The following is a 25931-nucleotide window of genomic DNA, read 5'->3' on the forward strand; positions in this document are numbered from 1 at the left end:
TATATAAATATATAAATAAATATATATAAAAGCCTAAGCAACTGTTACAACCAGACGACCAGATGACCAGACAACTGGCTGGTAGCTATGACATGCACTGACCTCCAGGGGGCAGACACTCAACATAGGAGCTTCCCCCTGGTAGTCAGTGCTCTCCCACAGCCAACCTCCCTCAGCCAGCCAACCTCTGTTGGTCCCTCCCCCTGGCCAGCCGGCCCCAATTGGGACTGGGTGAGATGGTCCCAATTGGCCCCAATCACCAGCCAGGCCAAGGGACCCCACCCATGCACAAATTCGTGCACTGGGCCTCTAGTTTATTTATAAAATCATATAATGGTAATGTGTTGGAGGAAAGGGGGGAGGGGAAAGGCAAAGGGAAAGGGAAAGGTGTGGGCATGGTCCCAGGGGGAGGGCACCCTGGGTCTTCTGTCCTAAGGGTTTTAAGGGTGGAGATTTTAGGGGAAGTCTGAGGGGAAGATCTTAGTAAAATATTCAGCAGCTTTCAGGTGTGTCCTTATAGGGTCAGGGTCGCCACTGATTGATTGGTCGGTGACAGTGAAACCAAAATGTGGTGTTTGAGTCTGAGTTCGTTGTCTCACAAAAACCTAAGAATGGATTAGTGGACAAAATAAGGGTGAGCAGAAGCAAAGTTTATTGAGAGAAGCCAGTCCTAGAAAAGGTGCACCTTGGGTTCCAAACGCAGGCCAGTGTCCAGAGCTTCCATTCCATGTTCTAGGCGGGTGTAGTTCAGTATCCAAGCGAATTAAAGTCCATTCGTCCATGTGTGGCGTCATGGCCATAAGCCACGTGAGCACAAGGCAATGCATCCCCCCACAGGAGCCAGTGCCAGAGAGAAAGAGAGAGAGAGATACAGCACCCACTTTTTTGTCTAGGGGTAGACACATGCCTTGCTAGCTTCTGATTGGTCCTTTCAAAGAATTCTGCCTTAACATTTTTGGGATTGGCTATTCAACTCACTGTCTTGTGATTGGTTATCTGCAAGCTGCCTGTTTTAGCAACATCAATACATTTTATAGGTCATGTCTCCCACCGTGCTCCTCTTTCCCGGCTTAGCTGGGTTGCCTTAGCAATTCCACCTAGTTGGGTTTAGTTCTAGATCCTCTAGTCTAGTTTGTTTCAGTGATGCAGTCAGCAAGTTGTATTCTGCCTGCACCTGCAAGGCTCCACTTCCCCTTCCTTCTCCCTCTCCCATGCCCCTGACTGCCTAGCTTCCTTCTATCTCCTCACCAGGGCAGAGGGGCATTATCCAATGCAGCTGGTCCTGAGGTCTGCCATGGGGTCACTTGTCTGGTTTTGCTGCTTTAATGGGCCTGGAACTAAAATACAATTGAGGCCTAGATGTTATCTCTAGGGAGGAAAGGTCAGGGGGTCTAAACCAAAGGACCAGTGATATGCTAGGGGAGGAAATGTCACCATGGGGGCAAGTTCCCACCCTACAATTGCCCATTGCTAGGCACCCGGGGCTTTCTAATATGGCTCATTGTCCTTGCTTTGCTCATGTCTGTTTAACTGCCTACCACAGAATTATCCTAATTGGCTTAGGCTAGCAATTTTCAACTGGTGTTCTGCAAGAATTTTTAAAACATACCTGATTATTACTCAGAGGCACTGACCTCTTTTCCCTTACATGGTCAAATAAAAAATGAGAACAGCCAACACAACTATAGCTGTCAGGTATAAATACCTTGTTTTGAACCATAAGTATATAGGTCTTATAATAAAGTTATATTTTGTTGGTTATATTGTATAAGAAAATTGTGTCTAATTATTTAATTCTTGGTACCAGAAATCCTTATATACAAGTATAGGCACCTAATTTTTTAAAAGTCACTTTGGAGCAAAGGGTAGGTATTTGCTATTACTATTATTATTTTTTGCAAATCAATCAAAATTATTCCTATTTTTTGTCTGATTAGCAAAAATATAATATTTTTTGCTGTGCTGCAGAATTTTAGTAATTAGTTTATGTGTGCCATTGGATGAAAAAGGTTGAAAATGGCTGGCTTGGGCTAATTAACATTCCACTTTTGAAATTGGGGAGGGGGCTATGAAACAGACAGCTGCCCAATATCTGTACAAAAACAGAGTGCTTAGTAAGAAACAATGCAGTGATAAGTCTGGAGTGTTTTCCAACAACACCAAACAATTCTCCAGTTCTCAGCAGGCACCAACTGGGTGTCTTACAAATTTAACTCAATTCTGACACAATGGACCGTGAAGATAGCATCAGATACCACAAGTCCCACAAGATGGCCCCCACTTCAGTCACCAAATGCAAATGCAGACTGTCACTTGTACTTTTGACTGACTTCCTAATCAGGTTCCATACTTTGCTAGAATGGCACACAAAGCTTATGGACCATTTACTGTGTTTACCAGTTTATTATAAAAGATATTGTAAAGGATACAAAAAAAAAAAGCCAGATGAAGAGGTAGGTAAGGCAAGGTCTGGAATGGTCATCCAAGCACAAGAGCTTCTGTTCCTGTGGAACTGAGGTGCATTAGGTATAGGCATGTGGTTGCATTTACTAACCAGGAAGCTCATCAAATCTCATTGTTCAAGAGTTTTCTATTAATCTCCACCCTACCCTCACCCCCCAAGCCCCTTCCCTTTCTCAGAGGTTGATGAGTGGGGCTGAAAGTTCCAACCCTCTAATCACTTGGTCTTTTTGACAAATGGGCACATTCAGTGGCTACTTAGGTACTCTACCCTAAGTCACCTTATTAGCATAAACTCAAGTTGCTCAAAAGAGGCCTCTTATGAATAATAAAAGACATACCTATCACTAAGGAAATTCCAAGGGTTTCTGGAGCTGTGTGACAGAAACTGGGGACAAAGACCAATAATATTGCTTATTATACCACTTGGAGTGCGGGTGAATTTCCCGCCAAAATATAAGATGGCTCTGTCTTTTGGTTTTGTTCCATCCACCAAAAGGGTGGATTACAAACAAATATTTGGTAATACGCAGTTACAATCGGCCCGAGTTTACACGTTTCCCGCACTCCACCGCAAATCTATATGAACCGAGTTAAAGACGGCTCCCGCGGAGTACGCGCAATTCACGCGAGCCGACTTAACTCGTTTCCCGCACTCCAAGTGATACCACAGTAAGACACAATGACTAGAGAACACACAACCAACAATTTCTATTTTATCTACTTCACTAAAGCTGCTTTATTTGAATGAATGTCCTCCTACTAAGTTGAAATCCCTGGGTTTCAATTTAGTGTTGGGTTTGTACTTTTTCACATCCCTTGCATTTAGCATTTTGAAACAGGAAAATTGGACTGGAACGCATGGTGTTCCTCTGGGCAGGATGGTTCCCGGGCTCTTGTCCGGTGGAGTCCAAGAATGAAACCATGGACAAAAGGTGGTAGAGCAAGGGTGGAAATTTATTGAGAAACAAGCACAGACTCCCATGTGGGGAGGGGGAAAGAGTCCCACTGAGTTCTTTTTCCCCCCCGATGGTTTATAAAGGCTGCAGTTGTTTTGTGCCTCAATATCCCCCCTGATTGATCACTATTCCCCTTTGATTTGGTCACTATAGCAACTCCTGAGCTCATATCTCCTGTGAAGTACTGAAGTTCCCTCCTTCTTCTCCCTTATTGTTCTCCTATTCCCTCTGGGCTTTTCTTCCTCCCTCTATTTTGTAAATGTGTACCTTTTGCTGCTCCCAACTTCCCTTATCTTATGAAAATGTACCTTCTGCTACTTCCAGCTCCTGTATCTGATGGAAATGCTCCCTTGTCTTATGGAAATGTAACCTTTGTAGCTCTGTAGCCCTATGCTTTTTCCATGGACCCCTTAATTCCTCAAATTTCCTAGACCTGCCTATTTCACCCTAAAAACTCCTATTTACCCCCTAAAAACTCCTTTCAATTTAAAGTGTGGTCGGCAGAGCAAAGACAATGGGCCAGGTACAGAAGGTCACCAGGGCATAAAACTATTGTTGTGTTGGCTGGTCTCATTTTTTATTTGACAATGTAAGGGAAAAGAGGTCAGTGCCTCTGATTAGTAATCAGGTATTGTGTGTTTTAAAATTTCTTGTAGGATACCAGTTGAAAATCGCTGGCCTAAGCCAATCAAGATATTGTGTGGTAGGCAATTAGATGTGAGCAGAGCAAGGACAATGGGCCAGGTACAGAAGGTCACCAGGGTGGAAAGCCCCAGGTGCCTAGCAATGGACAATTATAGGTGGGAACTTGCCCCCATGGTGACCTTCCCTCCCCTAGCATATCACTGGTCCTTTAGTTTAGACCCCTTGACCTTTCCTCCCTAGAGATAACATCTAACCTCAGTTGTATTTCAGCTCTAGGCCCAGAAAAGCAGCAAAAACAGACTCCTTGGCTGACCTCAAGACCAGCTGCATTGGATAGTCACCCCTGCCCTGTCACTGACCAAAAAGTCAGTGGAGACCCCCGATCCTGAAAGGACACACCTGGAAAGCTGCTACATATTCTATTAAGATCTTCCTCTGGAACCTCCCCTAAAATCTCCCACTTAAAACCCTTAGGATGGAGGACCCAGTGCCCTCTCCCTCCCAGAGGCAAGTCCACACCTGTCCCTTTCCCTTCCCTTCCCCCTTTCCCTACCCGCCAAGAACATTACACTACCTTCCTCATTCCAAAGCTCCAAGAGTCCTTCCTTGACCTCTATAACTTATTTCTAAGCCCATTTTCCTAAGCACATTTCTTTCTCTTTAAAAAAAAATTTTTTTTTTTAAATTGATGTCAGAGAGGAAGGGAGAGGGAGAGAGAGATAGAAACATCAATGATGAGAGAGAAACATTGATAGGCTGCCTCCTGTATGCCCCCACTGGGGATTGAGCCCACAACCTAGGCATGTGCTCTGACTGGGAATCAAACCATGACCTCCTGGTTCATAGGTTGATGCTCAACCACTGAGCCATGTGGGCCAGGCAGCACATTTCTTCCACAAATTGCTTCTACCTATGTGATTATATAAATAAATGTTCTCTTATAGATTGAGTCTTGGTTCTGAATTCTTTCGTAGCCAGAACTCAAGTACCGAAGTTGCTGAACCCAAGTCTTGTCCAAACCCACTGGTCTAACACCTGGTGCTTGCCAGTGTCTAGCAAAGCTCAACTTAAAGAAATATTAGTGTGAGATCATTTTAAAGATATATAGTGCATTTATTTTATTTTATTTAATCCTCCCCTGAGGATATTTTTTCCACTGATTTTTAGAGAGTGTGGGAAGGAGGGAGGAGGGGGAGAGAGAGACACATGGATTTGTTGCTTCCAGTTCACATCCCTACTGGGGCTGGGGAACCTGCAACAGAGGTATATGCCTTTGAGTAGGCATCAAACCTGAGATTCTTTGGTCCAAAGGCCGATGCTCTAACCACTGAGCAAAGCAGCCCAGGCCATTTATTGGTTTAAATAGTAAATAGCATACTCCTGAAGTAAGCCAGGCCATTAGAAAGCATTCTAGCCTACATATAAGAAAGGATTTTACTGAATTGAGTCTTGGTAGAAGGCATGGGACTAAAGTATGAAAAAAATCTATGAAGTTCTTAGTGTTGCTTACTTTGTGCTAAATGACCCTGTTTGTTGAAGTGTCATTATAAGTATTGAAGGGGTTCAGAACAGGCCTGTGCTACTTTGACATGTGGATTATTTTGCACTGAAGGCAATCAAGACACCTGCAGATTCACAAGAAACTTTTACCTCTCTAATAAAGAATTTAAATTTGGGTCTTGCCCCTAATAAGAGTTATCACCTATCAATAAGGAAGAGCAAACTTATAATTACTGAATATCTGCTCTTCTTATCTTTCTGGGAAATTACCCTCTTCTCCTCCAAGCCTCAGGACACCTCGCCTCATTCCCTGGCTCAGGATGTATATACGCAATTAAATCTGGTTATATTCTCTTATTAATTTGTCTCATGTCAATTAATTATTAGACCAGACAAAGGAACCAGACAAAGTGTTATAGGCACTTAGACAGACATGAGCAGAGCAAGGATGATAGACCAGATACAGAAGGTCACCAGTGCAGAAAGCCCTGGATACCTAGCCAGGGACAAAACTGGAAAACAAAAACCTCTGCCCCAGGGTAACATTTCCTCCCCCAGCATATTGCTCCTCATGGGATTTGGTTTTCATATCCTTAGTCATTTGGTTTAGACACCCCTGACCTTAAGATAACATCTCTCTAAAGATAACACCTAGGTCTCAGTTGTATTTTAGCTCCAGGCCCAAAAAGACCCCAGACCAGACAAGTAACCCCTTGGCTGCCTCAGGACCAGTGCATTGACTAAAGACCCCCTACCCCGGCTCCAATCAATCAGTGGAGACCACGACCCTGAAAGAGCACACCTGGAAAGCTGATGTATATTCTATTGAGACCCTCCCCTGAGACCTCTCCGGAGATTTCCACCTGCAAGAGAGAGATAAATATGCTCAGGATGAAGGACCCAGGGCAAGCTCCCCCAGGGGAGCACACCCGTGTCATTCCCTTTCCACTGCTTCCCTCTCAGGGACCCCACAAGCCTTGCAACCAGGGGAGCAATAGGCAGCAGCAGCTTGTCCCAGGCTAACCCCCTGAACCTGTCTCCAAGGCCCCCTTTTCTCTCACTTCTCAGTGAGTCAAAGTAGCCCAGCCTAGGCTCTTGTGTTACTTCGTCTATGCCCTTCCTTGTTTCACTGTCCTAACTATATTTTTGCTGCAGCCGATAAATTCTTACTTACTTTGCTATACTTTGTTTCTTGAATGAGATTTTTCCTTCAAGAAGACTAGAACCTAGGTCTTGTCATCTCACTGGTAGCAGAAGGGCAGAGTAAAATGTCTTCCTCCCCCACAGGACCCTTGAAAGAAATGTTTTGTTCATTTTATGATCAGAGTTGCCTGTGCTTTCCCAGTGTTGGATTTGCTCTTTCTTAAAAACATTGAGGACCCAATCACATAACCAGCGAAACTCTTTTCATCCTGCTTAAGGTCAGCTTGCAGCCAACTTTTAACAATTGTATTGGATAATGGCGTACATTTTATGAGATTCTTGTTTCTACCTCTGGTTCTTTTCCTTGGCTTCATCTCTTTATGTATTTGTAAATTTTTTTTAAAAAAATTGCTTTATCTTGCATATATTTAGTTTCTTGAAATCTATTTGACTCGAGATTCAAAATATATAGTTTGGAAGAGAAAAGGAGAGGAGTGAAGAAAAGAGAAGGATGAGAATGAGAGAATTTTGCTCTGTATTTCTTCTGGAGTGAAGCAGAGTACCTTGTAATAGAGGGAATATTAGAAATAGAATTGGTAGCTACTCCTTCATTCACAATAAGTACATACCTTCCAGTGGAAATTTAAAGAATTTCTATCCATTTATTAAGTGATACCCACTTTTTGAGAAATCTATGAAATTAATGAAGATAGTTTGAATATCTGATCAAAACAAAAATTAAAGGTTTCAGCAGTTGACAAATAGATTTTCTTAGCGATGAGTGGAGGCAAGCCAACTTTAGGAATTAAACTTGCACTTAAGCAATTTATGCACTTAAGCAAAATCTACATTATTTGCAGTCACAGATTTTACACTCTCTTTCTGTCCACAAATTCAGTTATAAAGGAAACTGAATGAAGGGGTTTTCATTGAATCCCATTACTATGCTATGGAGATAAAAAAAATCCCTTTAAAAAACTGTTGAAATATGTGATCTTTAACAAATTATAAAAACTAGCAACTTTAATAGGTAATTGTTAGCATGGACTTTACTGATAACTAAACTTTGAAAAAAGACAAATGGTTTGATTTGTGTGGGATTGAAATGTATCTTAAGCAATTTATATTGCTTTTTCTCAAGATTGGAAAAGCTTGGCCTGACTCCAGAACCAGGAAAAAAAATCAGGTTCCATGTTCAAAGCTAAAGCATTCATGAGAGAGATGCAGTCATTTGAGAAAGCCGAGTACAAAAAAAAAGAAAAAAAAAACCATCACAGCCTCTCAGACCACACCTTCCTTCCACCTTCTCACATTGCAAATGTGTCCTCTCCATTACCAAGGAGCTGAACCCAGGTTTGGTCTGACCCCACCAGTCTAACAGTTGGTGCTGTTCCCGCCTCCTACAATTTCTTTTCACTTGACAATTATAGTTTAGCATTAGTTATGATACAAACCAGGCCAATAAGATGTTAGGAATACTAGTATGTGCTGGAATTTATGCTGATTGAATGGCCCTTTATTCTGAATGTTTCCATGTGAGTGAGATGCCTGGATGCGCTCCAGACATTGTGCTTTCAACACTGACCTCCCAGGAACACCTCATGTCTGAGATATTCCAAGTGTCACTTACCTCACATGACAAATCAATTTGATAAAAATAAGTTGGTCTTAATGACATTATTCAAAGATAGATTTGCATCTATAAACTCGCAACATCATTTTTCTTATAGTAGAAAACTAAGAAATTATGAAGGAGGAGATATTTAAGTGATTCTATAATACCAGCATACATATGGCCTTCTCATAGAGTTGACCCTAAGTATCTTTTGTTTGTTTTTATTTTTTAATATTTTTTCTTAAGTTCACTTAATTTCCTTCCTTGCAGGACCTTTTTCTATACCTTGGATTGTATCCTTCCATATCTTTCTCCATGCTTATACCATAACATTATTTGCACATAGAACGATATTATAAATGTAAGGATTTTTTAAAAAATCATTGTAATTATCAGGGATCATATATTTGATATGTGCACCTTTCCTTTCTAAATTAACAACTTGTACATACCTATATGCTGTTATAACTATAACTAGTGGCCCAGTGCATGAAATTTGTGCACGGGGCTGGGGGTCCCTCAGCCTGGCCTGCACCTTCTTCAATCTGGGACCCCGCAGGGGATGTCCGACTGCCAGTAGTCGGACACCCTTCTCGCAATCTGGGACTGCTGGCTCCTAACCACTCACCTGCCTGCCTGCCTGATCACCCCTAACCACTCTGCCTGCAGGCCTGCTAGCCCTCAATTGCCCTCCCAGACCGGCCTTCTCGCCCCCAACTATCCCCCCTTGCTGGCATGATCTCCCCCAACTGCCCACCCCCTGCCAGCCTGCTCATCCCCAGATGCCCCCCTTGCCAGCCTGATTGCCCCCAACTGCCTCCCCTCCTGGCTTGATCACCCCTAACCGACTCTGCCTCAGCCCTGCCACCATGGCTTTATCCAGAAGGACATCCGGAAGGTCTCCCGGTCTAATTAGCATATTACCCTTTTATTAGTATAGATATTAAAAGCATTATATGCTAATTAGACCAGACAGCTGAATGACCTTCTGGATGTCATTCTGGAAGTACTTCCAGATGACCTTCTGAATGAAGCTGCGGCGGCGGGGGCAGAGGCAGTTAGGGGCGATCAGGCAGGCAAGCAGAGTGGTTAGGGGTGATTAGGCAGGCTGGTGAGTGGTTAGGACCCAGCAGGCAGGCAAGCAGAGTGGTTAGGGGTGATTAGGCAGGCTGGTGAGTGGTTAGGACCCAGCGGTCCCGGATTGTGAGAGGGACGTCTGACTGCCATTTTAGGCCCAATTCTGCAGTTGGACATCCTCTGAGGGGTCCTGATTGCCAGAGGGTGCAGGCCGTAAAGTAGTCTCTAGAGCAGCGGTTCTCAACCTGTGGGTCACCACCCCTTTGGCGGTTAACAACCTTTTCACAGGGGTCGCCTAAGACCATCCTGCATATCAGATATTTACATTATGATTCATAACAGCAGCAACATTACAGTTATGAAGTAGCAATGAAAATAATTTTATGGTTGGGTCACAACATGAGGAACTGTATTTAAAGGGTGAGAAGGTTGAGAACCACTGCTCTAGGGGGAATATAACAACTTGTTCAGAAATGTTTTATTGAAGAATATTGAGAACATTCCCTTTCTACCACTTATAAAACTGATACAGTAAAAACTTTTGTTCACATACACTTATGTGTCAAATATACTTATGTAGAATAGATTCCTAAAGGTAAAATTGCTGTGTAAAAGGTATGGAATACATATAACCTTGTATATCCTTGCTTGTTTTCCCTTGTTGGAAAAAGAAATTAATTTTTTTTCCAATCCCACCAAACTTTACCTCTTATAGAGAGTTAAATAAAATATATTTGGGTGTATTTACTAATGTTTAGTTGGCCATAAAATATGTGTATGGGACTATTTACCAAAGGGATTACTGTCTTTCTGAGATTACCATCTTAAATTTTATGTTACTTGTTTATTTGCAGAGTCACATAATAGAAAGAAAACTGAGTTTACAATATTGTATTTCAAGTTCCCTCATTCTGGGATTGCATTTTGTTACATATCTCAGTACTAAATTATTTTGGAGCTACTACTTTGCTAAGGTAAACCCATAACTCAGAGTTCAAGTTCTTTTTTTTAAATGCTCATCCAAGAACATGCTGAGAGAGAGAGAGAGAGAGAGAGAGAGAGAGAGAGAGAGATTGACATTCATGTGTACATGCCCTGACCAGGGATTGAACCTGCTACCCAGGTATGTGCCCTGACTGGGATTCGAACCGGCAACCTTTCAGTGCTCAACCAACTAAGCCACTCCATCCAGGTTAGTTCAAGTTCTTTATGGTCATTTTATTTAAAAACAAACTGACCTCAAATCTGCTTGATATTTAACCATTTCTTCCATTTTATAAAAGAGACAAAATAAAAAACAGTACTCACCGGTGGTAAATAGTGCAGTTTCCTTTTTCATCTCTTCAGTTTAAAAGTGAGCACTCTGAACCAGCACTGCACTCTTACAAGGTGTCTATTCTGCTGAAGGGACAGGTGTGAAACAGCACCTAGACCAGCTGTGGAATTGGCAGCGTCGCTAACGTAGGTTGCTTTGGTAAAACAGGACACAAACAGAGTTGTACTGGAGTCCAGAGAAGTCTTTTGTTTATTGGTTTTTTCCTTCTGTATTAGTTCTGGAGCCAGAGACTAGCAGGCACATAATTGCAGTTGGCATTTGCCAAGATACCCGTGGCAAAGGGGCTGCGATGGAGCATCTTCCCTTTCCTTCCAGAAGCAGCCATGTTGGCAGGTACCACCCAGAGGGTTGCCTGCCTCTTCTATCCACGCCTGTGGCAAAGAGATCAGTCATCTGTCAGCCTGGCACCTTTCACAAGCACAAAATCCACCTGAAAGCAGAGTGGAGGAGGATCCTCAGTAGAAAGTGATGGTGTGTAGCAGTCATCTGGGGAGATGAGACTTCTGGAAGTACAGGCCGTAGCACAATGTGGAAAATGGAAGTGGCATGGCTGTTGAAAATGCTCATTATCAATGCTGGAGTGACTTATGATACATTAAAATGAAATACAAGACCAAGGCTTGTATAGGAACCAAGTTGCAAAAAATAAAATGAACACTTTATCCTAACACCGTGCCATCCGGCCTGTGGTTGTCTTTACAGCTGATACATCTTAATGAAATGATGGCCGAAAGGGAGTCTGCCTGCGAACAGCATATTTTGGAGTATGAAAGTAGCATCATTTACTACATATTGCTCAGTTGAGGATCACAGGCAAAGAAATATTAACCTTAATATTTTTAATATTGACATAACTGTCAGAGAGCCCTGAATTACAGGAGAAACTTCACATACATCTGCTCAAAACCCAGGGAATTGACACCTTTTATCCTTTTTTTTTTAACCCGTGGAATTCAAATACTACCTCAAATGACAAAGATAAAAAAAAATGACTATTCAAATAATCTCTAATAGGTATTTATAGGTGATCTAAATTCATTCTGATATTTCTGTGCAATGCATTACATGTTTTTAACAGGCGATCAAGGTCAAGGGAAAATAGTATGTTTTACATAGGGAAAAGTACAGGGTAATAGTTTCCATATCAGATCTGAGAGTGAGACAATCTCAGTTAAAATCTCACTTTCATTATTTACTTTCTCTGGAGCTTTAAGTGAGTACCATTTCTGTGCCCGGTTTCCTCATCTGCAGAATGTGGTTGAAAACGATTATCACACCTACATTAGAGATTGTCATAAAGCTAAAGATTTAATTAGTGTTAAATCTTAGAACAAGGTTTGGGACATAACAGGTGTCTAATAAATATTAGCAAATGCTGTCTGACCATTTATCTTCACCAGGCTCAGTCTCTCTCTCTCATCTTCCATTCCCTATTGCTTAAATACTTAGTCATCCTGTATCACCATCAACATCTATAAGAAAGAAAGGTGAGAAAGATTCTATTCTGCTAAAGTTTAAATCAATGTATTACCTCTCTCAGTGATATTTAACTCTTAAAAAAATTTCCCCCTCTAATTGTGCAATTAAAAGTTTGCTGTCTGTCATAGGTCACTGCAACAGCTCTGAATGAGTTTGAAGGTATTTCAGTTCCAAAGGTGTTATTTCATATTGAATAAATAGTCCTACTTTCCTAATTCTACCTGCATCCAGGGCCTATCTTTTCTAAACACTCACAGGAATGTAAAGCAGATATCAAAGTATTAAAATAAGAATTTTTATGTGTTTCTCAAAGAGAAACTTTTAAAATGTTTCACAATAGATTTTTAGTTAGTGCTTTATTTAAATTTTCAAATCATTTTTATTCCATATAAAGGTTTCATATAAATTCTCTCTCCTTTTTTTCTCCAACTTTCTAAGAGATTTGGAGAAAATAGAACCCAAAAAGTTAGTTCCCTGAAATATCACAAAAAGTAACAACTTTCTTCCAAAATACAATTAACCTACTTAAAAACCCAGTAAATAAAATAACAGGAGATAGGATTAGTGAACTCTAAAATAAGTCAGTGAAAAATAAGTCAGGCTTACTTAAGAGAGCAGAAATGAAGGAAAATATGCATTAAAAAGAGGAAGAGACATATGGGTCTCAATGAAATGTTCCAATAAGAAGTATGATTGGAGTCCTGGAAGAGGAAGAGAAAGACAACAGGCAGTAATCATATTTGAATAGTCACTGGCTGAGAATTTTCCAAAACTGTCAAAAGATATCAGACCTCAGAGTCAAGAAGCCGTACAGCCCCGACTAGGATAAATATAGTGAAAATCACATTAGGTACATCATAGTGAGATTTTGGAAAAACAAAGACCAAAGGATAATCTTAAAAGCATGGGGGTTCAGGGTTGCAGGGCAAGAGCTAATAGACTACTCACTTGCTAGAAGAAGAAAAGGATATAACTTGGCAAATTGTGAGGCTGGATGAAATTAGGCATCAAAAGACTTCTGTGAAGCTCGTAACTCAACATCCTTGGAAAGTCTGCTGCAGATTAACTTACGACACGTGCAACCCTCAAACTAATCCAAATAGCAAAATGGTCAGTTAGTTGTAATGAATTATAACAATTGCATGGTGCGCATGATGGTTCTCTGTTAACTATGGGGATAATATCTACCAGAATAAAAGAGCAATAATAAATGAAATTAAAGAAACAATTTTCAAAACCTTTCATTAGGCTTTAAAATGGCCATAATTTTGGCATATGTTACCAATGAATAATGTTGGGAACTTATTTTTGAGAGTTGTAGGTGTAGAAGAGCTTTTGAAATGATACGACCTTCCTTCCTGTTTAAAGAAGGACCAGAGACTGGTTAGATCAGCCTTAAACAAACAAACAAACAAACAAACAAACCATTACAACCTAAGTCCTTTACAAACTGCAAAATTGTTACCAAATTTATTTCTCCCAATCATAATTGTTCACATCCTCTTCCAACAATAAATATGTGTGCCTATTTGCTGTGGTAAAGCTATAAGTAGAAACAAAACAGACCAAAGCAGAAAATTTTCTCCAAATATGGAGAAACACCAATGGGCATGCTATGTATGTATATGCCTATCACTGTACACTGTGAGTATATAACTTCCATCACTGCCTCATGTCTCCTCCTGAGGTGAATTTACTGTTCTAGTGGTCTGGACTCTTCTGATTTAATGATATTCAATACCTCTCCTTCAGCCATTTATTAATTTCCCCCCATTTATTTTGTAGATATTTATTGAACACCCACTGTGTGGTAGGCACTGCTTTAGATAGGGTGCCTAAATGGAGGAAACAAGGTAATTAAGTAAAACACATGGATTGTTAGATATTGATTAATGCTATGGAGAGAAATTAGGTAAGAAAGAGGTCAGAAATTGATGGAATGATGCAACTGTAGATAGGATAGCCAAGGAAGATATAGTTAGGAAGGTAAAGTTAAAGACTTGATAGAGGGGCCAGGAGTGGGAGCCGGGAGACCAGTGAAGAGACTATTGCAGCGGTTCTCAACCTGTGGGTCACGACCCCTTTGGGGGTCGAATGACCCTTTCACTGGGGTCGCCTAAGACCATCGGAAAACACATATTGAATATATAATTACATATTGTTTTTGTGATTAATCACTATGCTTTAATTATGTTCAATTTGTAACAATGAAAATACATCCTGCATATCAGATATTTACATGACGATTCATAACAGTAGCAACATTACAGTTATGAAATAGCAACAAAAATAATTTTATGGTTGGGGGTCACTACAACATGAGGAACTGTATTAAAGGGTCGTGGCATTAGGAAGGTTGAGAACCACTGGACTATTGCAATAACCCAGGTATAGGACAATGGCACCATAGCTTGGAGGGATACTGGTGCAAATGGTGAGAGATTATTTGATTCTGGCTATAGTTCACCCATAGAGCCAAAATTTTTTTTTATTTATTTTTTGGTTGTCAAATGATCTTTAGTTAAAATATTTTTCTTTGTAGTTCTTTTTTTAAAGATATGTTTTTATTGATTTTTAGAGATGAAGTGGAAGGGCTAGAGATAGAAACATCAATGAGAGAGAACTTAATTGGCTGCCTCTTGCACCCACCCTTACTGGGGATCAAGCCTGCAACCCAGACATGTGCTCCAACTGGGAATCGAACCAGTGATGTCTTGGTTCATGGGTTGAAGCTCAACCACTGAATCACACTGGCTAGGCTCCTTTGTAGTTCTTAATAGCTGGGCATTCCATTGCACCATCATTGATGTCATGAGGGTGGCGTCATCACCATTGCCGCTCACAGACTGGGGAGTCCCTAGGATCTCTTTAATGATTCCAGAGAGTTCTCTAGCTAAAGTTCTGTGCCACAGCTGTTGGGCAATGCTGACAATCTCATCAAAAGTGATATTTCCATTGTGCTTAATGTTTTGTTTTTTGGTCAGGTTTTCTTTTCTTTTCTCTTTTCCCTCCTCCTCCTCCTCCTCCTCCTCCTCCTCCTCCTCCTTCTTTCTTTTTTTTAAAAATATATATATTTTTTATTTTTTACAGAGAAGAAGGGAGAGGGATAGAGAGTTAGAAACATCGATGAGAGAGATCAATCAGCTGCCTCCTGCACGCCCCCTACTGGGTATGTGCCACATGCCCTTGACTGGAATCGACCGGAATCAAACCCAGGACCCCTCAGTCCGCAGGCCAACGCTCTATCCACTGATCGGCTTCTTCTGCTTCTTTCTATCTCTTGGTGGTTCTTTGAGTGCTTTGATGATCAGGGCAGACGCAGAAGTACTACCTCAATCTGGACCTGTCTGTTTGAATTGTCAGTTTCACTGTAATCCTCAGACCCTTCCCATCACTGGTTGCTTTAGAAATATCATCACCAACATTTTTTTTGGAGATAGACCCAGGGGGTTGACCTTGGGTTCCAACTTTCCTACCCATGCACCTTAGGTATACGACTTTGATTTCATTGGAATCGAATTTCAGCAGTGTGGTGGAGGCAGCCAGGGTCAGATTCACCCTTGGGCAACCAAAGAAAGTTGCACCTAAGCCTCCTCCAAGCTGAAAGCTAAAAAAGCCAGAGCGTAACAATTTTTTTCTTTTTTTTCTTTATTGATTAAGGTATTACATATGTGTCCATATCGCCCCATTGTCCCCCCCTCCCCTTAATGCCCTCACTCCCTGTTGTCTGTGTCCATTGGTTAAGCTTATATTTTGCTGATGGATCAGCTATGAGGAAAGAAAGAAGCTAAGGATGACCATAAACTCTTTGGTCTAAATCAGCAATTTTCAATCAGTGTGCTGTGGCACACTGGTATGCCACAAGAATTTTTAAAACATGCAGTACCTGATTATTTAGTCAGGGGCACTGACATCTTTTCCCTTAGGTTGTCTAATTAAAAAATGATAACAGCCAACACAATGGCCGTCCGGTGTGAAAGAAACAAAATTATACCTATTTTTTGTGTGTGTGTGTGAGATAGGCAAAATTCTAATATTTAGTTTATGTGTGTCATGAGTTGAAAAAGGTTGCAAATTGCTGGTCTAATTAGCTGGAGAAAATGTAGGAGTATCTAATAAAATGGTGCTCATGGGACGGGAGATTTGGAAGATCTATATTGGACATGTTGGGTTTAGATGCTAAGTATCTAAATGGCACATCTTATTCTGCATGTACTAGGGCAAAAACTAGTTCACAAGGAAAAGTGATTTGTAAGTAAATACTCTTTGCAATTCTTCACAACTAATTATTTAGATTTATAATGTGTCCTTGGGAGACAACTTCTTGGGTTTGGCGGCTCAACACAATTTTCTCCACTTTCTCATGATGTGAAACTGTTGTTTTTTTTTTGCACCACCAACAAGGTCCATGTGATCCAGCCTTGATTAGTTATGAATCTTATTCTCTTTGACAATATGATATGCTCCAATCAAACTGCTTCCTGCTACTGATATATTGGTACTGATACATTGAGGTAAGAGAAATACTCATTCTCTAAGGTTCCAAATTTGGGAATATGTAAATCTGTGGTTGCCATTACTATGTTTTCTGACTGTAGGCCATTCTATGGTAGAAGACCGTGAGGACAACACCAGCCAGAAGGACTCCTGAGAGGAGGGCATCTTTGATGTCCTGTGCCGGCCTCCACCAAAACAAGCTTCACCTAGGACTTCAGTTACCGGTACTTTAGTCAGTAAATACTATCTTTTCTCTTTCCCTTCCCCTCCACTTCCCTCTTCACTTCCTCCTCCTTCTCCTTCTTTGATTAGAACTATTTTGAATTGGCTTCTCTCATATAGAACCAATACACGTAGAATTTTTTCAAGAACAAGAGTCTTTAGAGATTCATCATACATGTTAAAGCAGAGGCATATCAGGCTAATGGCATTTCTTTTGCTGCCTTTTTTGCAGAATTTCTTTGAGAAACAACTAAGATCGTGCATTACAAAAATGGGCATTGTTTTTGAAATTAAAATTTGATAATAATTCAGATTCTTTCTTCTTAGAGCCAATTTTCACCCATCCATATCAGTGGAAAACAAAACTACTAAATAGAAAGTGATGTCCTCTCAAAAATTCCTAATCTACATTTAAGTCAACTACTTTCATTCACTATCCTAATTTTTTTATAGAAATTCCAAGCCATGTGTGAGTTAGATGTTCATAATTTTACCAAACTTCTAGGGTCATTCTTTTTGGAAAAGACCAAATATAAAATTAAAGTGACTATAGAAGCCAGATATGCACAGGGTTCGCTGAACCCATCGATTCTATAATTTGCCTTGAATGATTAAGAATTTATTGTAGTAACATTCAAGAGCCCAGAAAACATTCCAAGACAAACTGAGTTAAAATTAAATCAGCAATAGATTCTTGGCTGAACTCTGATTGCTATTATTATTTTAAATCTCCAGTGAGTTATTTTAAATCTTTCAGCTTATAATTATGTATTATTTACTGTATCAGCTGGTTTACAGCTTACCTTCTAAATTCAACCATTAAGCACATAGCTGAAATTCTTTTTATATCCGTGTTGGTTATTTTATAAATGTAACAATGGCTTTGAGGTTGGTCCAAAAAGCTGCAAATTTTTGTTTCATGCTCTTCATAAACTACCAAAAGAAACGCATTTATTTCTATCAGTAAATTCAGTATTCAAAATTTAAAAAGTCAAACATAATAGTGAGAGATTTCTTTTCAAATGTCATCTATCTTTTGTTGGCGGAAATAAAAACACCACATTTTTTAGTTCTAAAAATAAACTTGCCTCACCTCCAGAAAGAACTGTCCCCAGATGATGGTACATTAAACGTAAAAAGTTTTAGATAATATCTGGCAGAGAAAATATGACTCTAAGGGAGAGTGATTGCTTCCCAGGGTTCCTCCCAACAATCAGAATGTAGATCAGCCACAGCGTTTCTATTGAAGATGCTTAACACATATATGAAAAAACAAGACACCTTTTTATCTTAGGATTTCATGACTCAGAGGCATCAGCATTTTCTTCTAGTTTAGTTTATTTAATTCTTGAGTGGATCTGTAAGTCTAAGGATTAAAATGCCAAAAAGAAAATGAGAGGAGGCCTCAGAGAGTGTGAGCTGTAATCTAAACAAGAAGCGCGGCCCTGTGCATTATCCTCCTGTGAATGGCGATTCCTTGGATAATGCCTATAGATCGGAGAGGGAAAAAGGCTTTGCACACAGCCACCCATTGTTCAGTCTTTGTCAGAACCCAAATAAGTAGAGACTCGCTTTTCAGGGCCACTCTGTGAGGACTGAAGAGAGGAATGCCATTGGATCCCAACAGCGTTTGATGTCTTCATTTTCCAGGACTCCTCGGGGAGAGACCTGGTAGTCTCCACAGAGAAAAGGCAACTCCTGAACCAAGTCACTTCCCTGGTAATGAGCCCTGGGACACTTCTGTTATGATAATGTGCTTTCATTGTTAGGGTAGAGCTAATAGAGCTGTGATGACATCACAGGTTCTCTGGTGGAAAAAAAAAAAAAGGAAGGAAGGAGAAGAGGGAAAAAAGACCCTAGAGGTCACAAAATTCCCCAGAGGGTCAGGGCTAATATTGGCAAAAGTGCAGCAGACAGATAGGTGACATATTGCATTAGGGCAAGCATGAAGAAATCACTAAAACTTTTAAGCCATTGTCTTCAGCTTCAATCCTCCTGGCCCATCCTCCAGAAAAGTAGGAAGCAAGAAATAAACAGATGACCATAAATAAACAGTACGAGTTTACTGAGTTGGCTACTTGTCAGGGTTTAGCAGTTTCCGTAGAGGTAGGATTTTGGCATGCTTTATCCTTCATATGACTGTTTGTGTATATTCAAATATTTTTAGTTTTAGAAATATGGTCATATTGTAATTTAAAATATATTCTAAGGATGCACTTCTAAAAGCCCCAAGACTGCCAAACAGCTCCCTAGATTTTACAGCTCTGTAGATTTCCACTACTCAGCAAAAATGACTGGTCTTAGAAAAAGCCAAGTTCATTGTCTTGTAAAATACTGCGGGTATTTATATCACAGCGTGATAAATCTCAGAGAGAAAAGGAAGCGGGTATGAGATTTTTAGATCTATTACACCATTTAACTCAAAGAATGTTTATATGACCCACTGCACAAAGTTTAAATACATGAGGCAGTTTTGATTGTTAACTCCTTGAACTTGCTGGCGGAGCAAAGTGAGACAGGACATTTCTAAACAGTGTGTGTGCTCTGGTGTTGTTATCAGCTACAAGGCCCTTTCTGTCTTGTCAGCTGCTTCAGACATCTGCTCAGCTCCAGAAAACCTGCACACAAGCGTGTTTTCTTTTTATTTGTTTGGAGTTGAGGAGTATTAGTTGATTATAAGTTAGGTCTATTACTCAAAGTTACATAAGACAGGAGAATTTTAGTGATAAAGTCAGTTCTCCAGGAAAAAAACATGTTTGCTTAACCCACTGAGTCTGTTTCCTAGCTATATTTTCATCTAAGAGTATATGTTGCATTGTATACTTAGAGTAATTTGAACAATAGAGAAAAGAAAATGTTCCATCCTAATTTACCACATAATATAACTACTATATTATTTCAGATTATTTTTCCAGATTGTTATATAAAACCTTGTACATAGTAAATGCAATGTTGCACTATCATTTTCCTTTAGTATGTTATTTTTAAAAAATTTATCTTTACTGTTGAAAGTATTACAGATGTCTCCTTTTGTTTACCCATTGACCCTTTCCACCCTGCACCCCCCACCCTTGGCCTTCAAAATATATATTGCTTTCTTCCATTAACAGTTTTACATTGCTGCATCATATGAAGATAAGAAAATTCACTTAATTGTTATTCTATTGATTACTTAAATTGCAAAGTTTTTCTGTAGGGCCCATTTGTGAAGTTAATCCTATGCTTGCGTCTGTTTTTAGGTGTTTTTTCCCAATTTACACAACCCAAGAAAGTTTCTCTTCATTTTATTGAAAAACAAAAATGTTTAACTTATATACTATTATTTGGACAAATTGCTGTGTGTATTTTTGATTAACCTTTAAAAATGTGTACATATAAAATAAATCCAAGATACATGTTAGTATTCCAATGCAATGATTGTGGTACAATTTTGTCTTGGGGCCTACAAATACACCCAGAGTATGTTCATTCTAACAGCTTGATTCCTGCCAGGCACAGGAATCAACTCTGTGTGAGAGGAAGGGAGCAGGATTATGATAACCAGGGTCTTCCTCCGAGGCTTAGAAAGAGGATGACAAATCAAGCTATATTCCAGGGAAAACTTGCAAATATAAAGTCTCTAAATTTAGATTGTATACATGGGTAGACTTTTAAGAATATAAGGACAAGCTAACATTTATCTTTTGGCCTCTCTCAAACCATCTCCTTTCAGTCTTCCTCCTTCATTCTCTTCACTGGTCACTTTCCATTTGTTAAGACCTTGGCCCATCTATTAATATTTTGGAGGAATTGAAGGCTTGGCAGAGGTGAGTTCTGACTCTGAGTCTTGATCCTATTGCTGCCAAGCCGGCCTCAAACTCCCTCTCCACTGAGAGGGGTCTAAATTGAGTCTCCTTTTGCTCCTGCTATTTGTTCAGAAGTGGGTAGCCACTAGGGACCTTGACAGTAGGGCCAGGATAGAGCTGGGGTGCTATCCTGGGGACTGACAGCAAAGTCACATCTTCATCTATCAGAATCCAGTCATGGAAACATAATAGACCCCAGACTTCATGCAAATTTATTTATTTAAATATTATATTATATTAATATATATATTCACACCAAATATATATTAATATTATAAATATCTATTATATATATGTGTATATATATATAGATATAGATATATAGATATAGATATATTTAGTATAAATATGTACCATAGACTGCTTGGACATGTATGTGTGTGTTTCTGTGTTTATTTTTTATTTCAAAATAAATCAAGCTGGGAGTCTTTTATTTTATTTTGTTTGTTTATTTATTGCTAAAGATGGCAACCCTAATCTGGATTACTGAAAATTCTCTGAAATAACAAACGTTATATCGAGTTTTCTTTGAGGAACATGCTAGCTTTCTGTTGGTAAGAATAAACCAAGTTGAGTCACATTTTTTGTTGTGTTTTTTTCCCCTTAAACTGCTATCTATTTCATTTGCAGTTACAGGAGTTATGAAAGATCAGAAGCATTGTTCAACTCTTTAATTTCACTAATTATTCTTTTATCACTAAAGAATAATTTTCAGCCAATAACAATATCAAAACAAAAATAAAACACCTCTATAATCTAGTTAATTATTGTTTTGTACCTGGTAAAATTAAATTTATTTTATAATTTCTTTTGTCATCTGACTAAATACCTGCAATGGGGAGTAACCAATAAAAATGTTTGTCTAGCCATAACCGGTTTGGCTCAGTGGATAGAGCGCCTGCAGACTGAAAGGTCCCAGGTGGTCTGGGGTTCGATTCTGGTCAAGGGCATGTACCTTGGTTGCGGGCACATCTCCAGTAGGGAGTGTGCAGGAGGCAGCTGATGGATGTTTCTCTCTCATTGATGTTTCTAACTCTCTATCTCTCTCCCTTCCTCTCTGTAAAAAATCAATAAAATATATTAAAAAAAATGTTTGTCCAACAGGCTCCCCTAATTCAGCCTAGACTTTCCAGTAAATGGTGGCCAGGCATAAGCTCTGTCTACCCCCTGCTCTTAAGTTGGTGTTTCAAGAGTGTGTGCTCACACTCAACATGAACATGAGTGGGGCTAAAAGAATGTCCCCACTGGATAGATTCCTCTGTTTTTCTGGTGGATCTGGGGAAGAGGAGGTGGGGAAGCTGCTGGTATACTTGCTTCCCCATATCACCTCAACTTTTTTTGTTGGTTTGTTTGTTTTTCCCTACTCAATGCAGGACCAGAGCTGCAACTAGAAGGGCTAGAAACAGATGATTCCTAAGCAAGAAATTACAACTGTGTTTTAATCCTTATGTCAGAATTGCTACAGGCCTGATGGGGCAAGATGTGCCTTCACCCCTTCTGGAGAAATTGGGGCTAACAGTAATGCAGCTATATTGCCCGGCGGTAATGAGAGCCCACTAGTGCTGTACCTGTGTGACGTTATCCGATGCTAATGGGCGTGCACTGAGGGAGAAGCATTTCCTAGACTAGCCCTGCTGCTAGCAATCTAGACAGCACAGTGGCTGAAGGGATTGTCCCCTTCAAAGCTAGAAGAGATTGAATATAAATGGGGAAAAGGAGGAAATAGTAGGTAAGAGTAAAGTAATGAATAAATGAGTTATATAATAAGGAACGTTCAATATTATATTAACACCTCAAAAGAAGCTCAGAGCAAGAGAGATGATATTGTCTCTTAGCTTAATTATATTTCATGCCTGAAAGGATGAACCCATCTGCTTGCCTAGGTCTAGGTCGGCAAACTGTGGCTCAGCAAACCGCGGCTCATGAGCCACACGCGGCTCTTTGGCCCCTTGAGTGTGGCTCTTCCACAAAATACCGACATCTGCGCATGGGCCACGAAGTTTCAATCGCACTGTACCTGCGTGCACGCAAGTGGTACTTCGTGGAAGAGCCACACTCAAGGGGCCAAAGAGCCGCATGTGGCTAGCGAGCCGCAGTTTGCCAACCACGGTCTCAGACCACTTCTGTTTTGGGATCCTGAGAAGATCTAATGGAAGCCTACAAACCTAGGTTGACTCACTCAGGGAGCACTTTTCATGTGGTATGATGATGACTGATCATGCCACATATCATAATAATCATGAATGATTATTAATGATTGCATGGATTCTAGTAATGTGCCTGTATCTTTGAGTTATGGATCATTTTGTTATGAAGGGTCCACGGCCAGAAACCAGGGGGTGGGCTATGAGATAATAGAAAATATATGTTTTGGTCTCTGCCTCTGGTTCCTGGCACAGAGCTCTTAAAACCCTAGTAATTTCCTAAGTGATAAGAAAACTAGGAAAATCTCTTGTTCTTATATTGGTCTTTGATCTCTGTTCTTGGCATGGAGCTCCTGAAACCCTAGATAGTATCAGAATTGAGTTTGTACTGTAGGGCACCTAGCTGGTATCACAGGAAATTGCTTGGTGTGGGAAAAAAAAAACTCCAAATATTTGGCAAGCAAAAGTGAAGTGTTTTGTGTGAATAGTAAAGAGACTCACAGGGAAGAAACACACAGTGGGGAAATACTGCAGAAAGTGGAGTTTTTATTTTATTTTCAGATGCCATGTCCAGAATAGGAGATAAACACATATTTGTTGAACTGAACAGAATGTACTTAGGACCAGATAGATGGTGCTTGCATCATTACCTCTCCTGCTCAAACAGAAGACTGGGGGCACAAAGCACACAACCTCCTCTCTAGCTTTTCAGTCATTTTTCTTCATAAGAACAAAATAATCTCTAATTAAAGTGAAGTTTATTTATATTCATGCAGAAATAATATGCAATCCCTCCTCCCTCCAAAAAGACTAGTTCTGTATGATGTAGTAGCATCTAATCAGTTACAATTTGTATTGTTTCCTTTTTTTCCCCAGAAAGCTCACTACATGTTACATTATCAGCACCGTACATATAAAAATATGTGTTAATTCGAATTCACTGAGTAATACCAAGTGTTACAAGTTTTATGGAGCAGGTTCACTAGGTGGGAATGTTTGATTTTTCCCTTGCAAAGTTAAAAAAAAACCACAACAATTTGGAAACTTAAGAGCTAGTGATAAGCTTAATTAAAGTGAAACAGGAAAAAATGTATTTCAAAGAGTTATTTTAAGACACCTAAATTTCAGTAAGTCATTATACCAAATAATTATGGTACTGCAGGAATTTTCAAACTCTGTAATGTTCACTTAGTATCTTCATTGTTTTCTCCCCCCTTTGTCTATTCCAGGAATTAAGTTCTTTTTGTTGGATTTACTTTCTCTCCCACTTTGAGTTTTTGGATCAAACACTTCCAATCAAGATTCTACCTCCTAAAAGAATAGGCGAGGCGGACATCACTATTGTCCCCAGTATTCACTTATCTTTCCTCCCTTTTGGCAGCAGCATCTCCTGGACACAGGTCTGTGCCAACTGAAACTACATTTCTGGGTCACCTTTACAATGAGATGTGGCCATGTGACTAAGTTCTTCACAATGAGATGTGTGCGGAAGTGATGGGTGCAATGAATTACCTGGACTTTTTCTTCTTCTATTCTTATGTGGTTGCAACCCAGCTTGGGTCATGTTAAAAAAGTGACACCTTAGAGAAAGTTGAATCAGTAAAATAAGAAACCCGGATCCTTGATTGATCACAGGAAACATGGTATCCTACTGAGTGGAACCAATCATCTTTAGATAATTGAAGTGAGGGAAGTTCCTTTAAATCATATTTGAGACACTGAATTTTTAGATCTCTTCGTTAAAGCAGCTTAGCCTCTGATCTGTCTGATGCAATTTATCAGAATTCATAGTCCTAATATTAGCAATATAAACTGATGATTTTTGATTTTCTAACTGTTAACTGACTCTTCTGGTCAAAGTCCTGGCCCCAAGATTTTGTTTGCATTATGCAAGCCCCAGTCATCTAATCAAGCTATAGGCTTTACAAACGCATCCAAGGCAATTCTTGAAGCATTAGATAGATTGATGATAGATGATAGATATATAGATGATAGATAGATAGATAGATGATAGATATGATTAGATCATTCATTTGAAATGAAGTTAATGTGTCCCTTTCTGTTACTAACTAAATATCTACCAGGTATATCTGTCTATCATCTCTCTAAGTAGCCTTGGTTTCTTGTGGTGGAGAATGGTTTAGAAACCAAGATATGAGTGGTAACTATGTTCATTGTTACTGCAGAGACATGCTGCCAGGGTCTTTCAGCAGACAGAGCTAACAATTTTCTTTCTGCCGCCTCTCTATGTATATCTAGTATTTCTACTTCATCTTTCTACCTATGCCAGGAATACATGCTGACACCTCCAATTCCAAGGCAACATCAGAGTGTATTCTAGCTTCCCACTTTCCATGTGCATATCTCTCACCTGGACAGTGAGGAACCCAGCTCCCATTATTCTCAACATATTTACTTGTTTGCTTAATATTAAACACACCGAAAATAGTTTCAAAACTGCTAGCCCTTCTCACTGAAAAACCAAACCTACTGACTAAAGTTCAATATTTGTTTGTAATTCTTTCTATCTTTAGCCTTAGCATACAGAATTAAAATATCTTTTAACATTACTTGGGTTAATTGTGAACCTTTTCCCACTCCTTCAATGTGGCTGTATTAGTAATTTTAAATGAAGTTAATTTATTCCTTTCTGTTACTACTTAATATTAGTCTTTCCCACTTTTGTTGTTTTATTATTGTTGTTGGTGGTAGTTAGTATGTAAAACATTAACATAGTCTAGGAGCCAGCATACTAAAAGCTGTACTTAGAGAAGTATTACTCCGTCCCTCACTCCCACTCAATTTTACCCCAGATTCCCTTCCACTGTGTTTTTACCCCTTGTCCCTTCTACCAAATTTTAAACCATCCTTTATACGTAGCCAGTATCAAGCTCTTTTGTTTTATTATTCCTGCGTCTTTAAAAAAATCATATATATATATATATATATATATATATATATATATATATATATATATGTGTGTGTGTGTATATATATATATATATATAT

The sequence above is a fragment of the Myotis lucifugus genome, unplaced genomic scaffold, assembly GCF_000147115.1.
Source record: "Myotis lucifugus unplaced genomic scaffold, Myoluc2.0 scaffold_96, whole genome shotgun sequence".
NCBI classification, from domain to species: Eukaryota; Metazoa; Chordata; class Mammalia; order Chiroptera; family Vespertilionidae; genus Myotis; species Myotis lucifugus.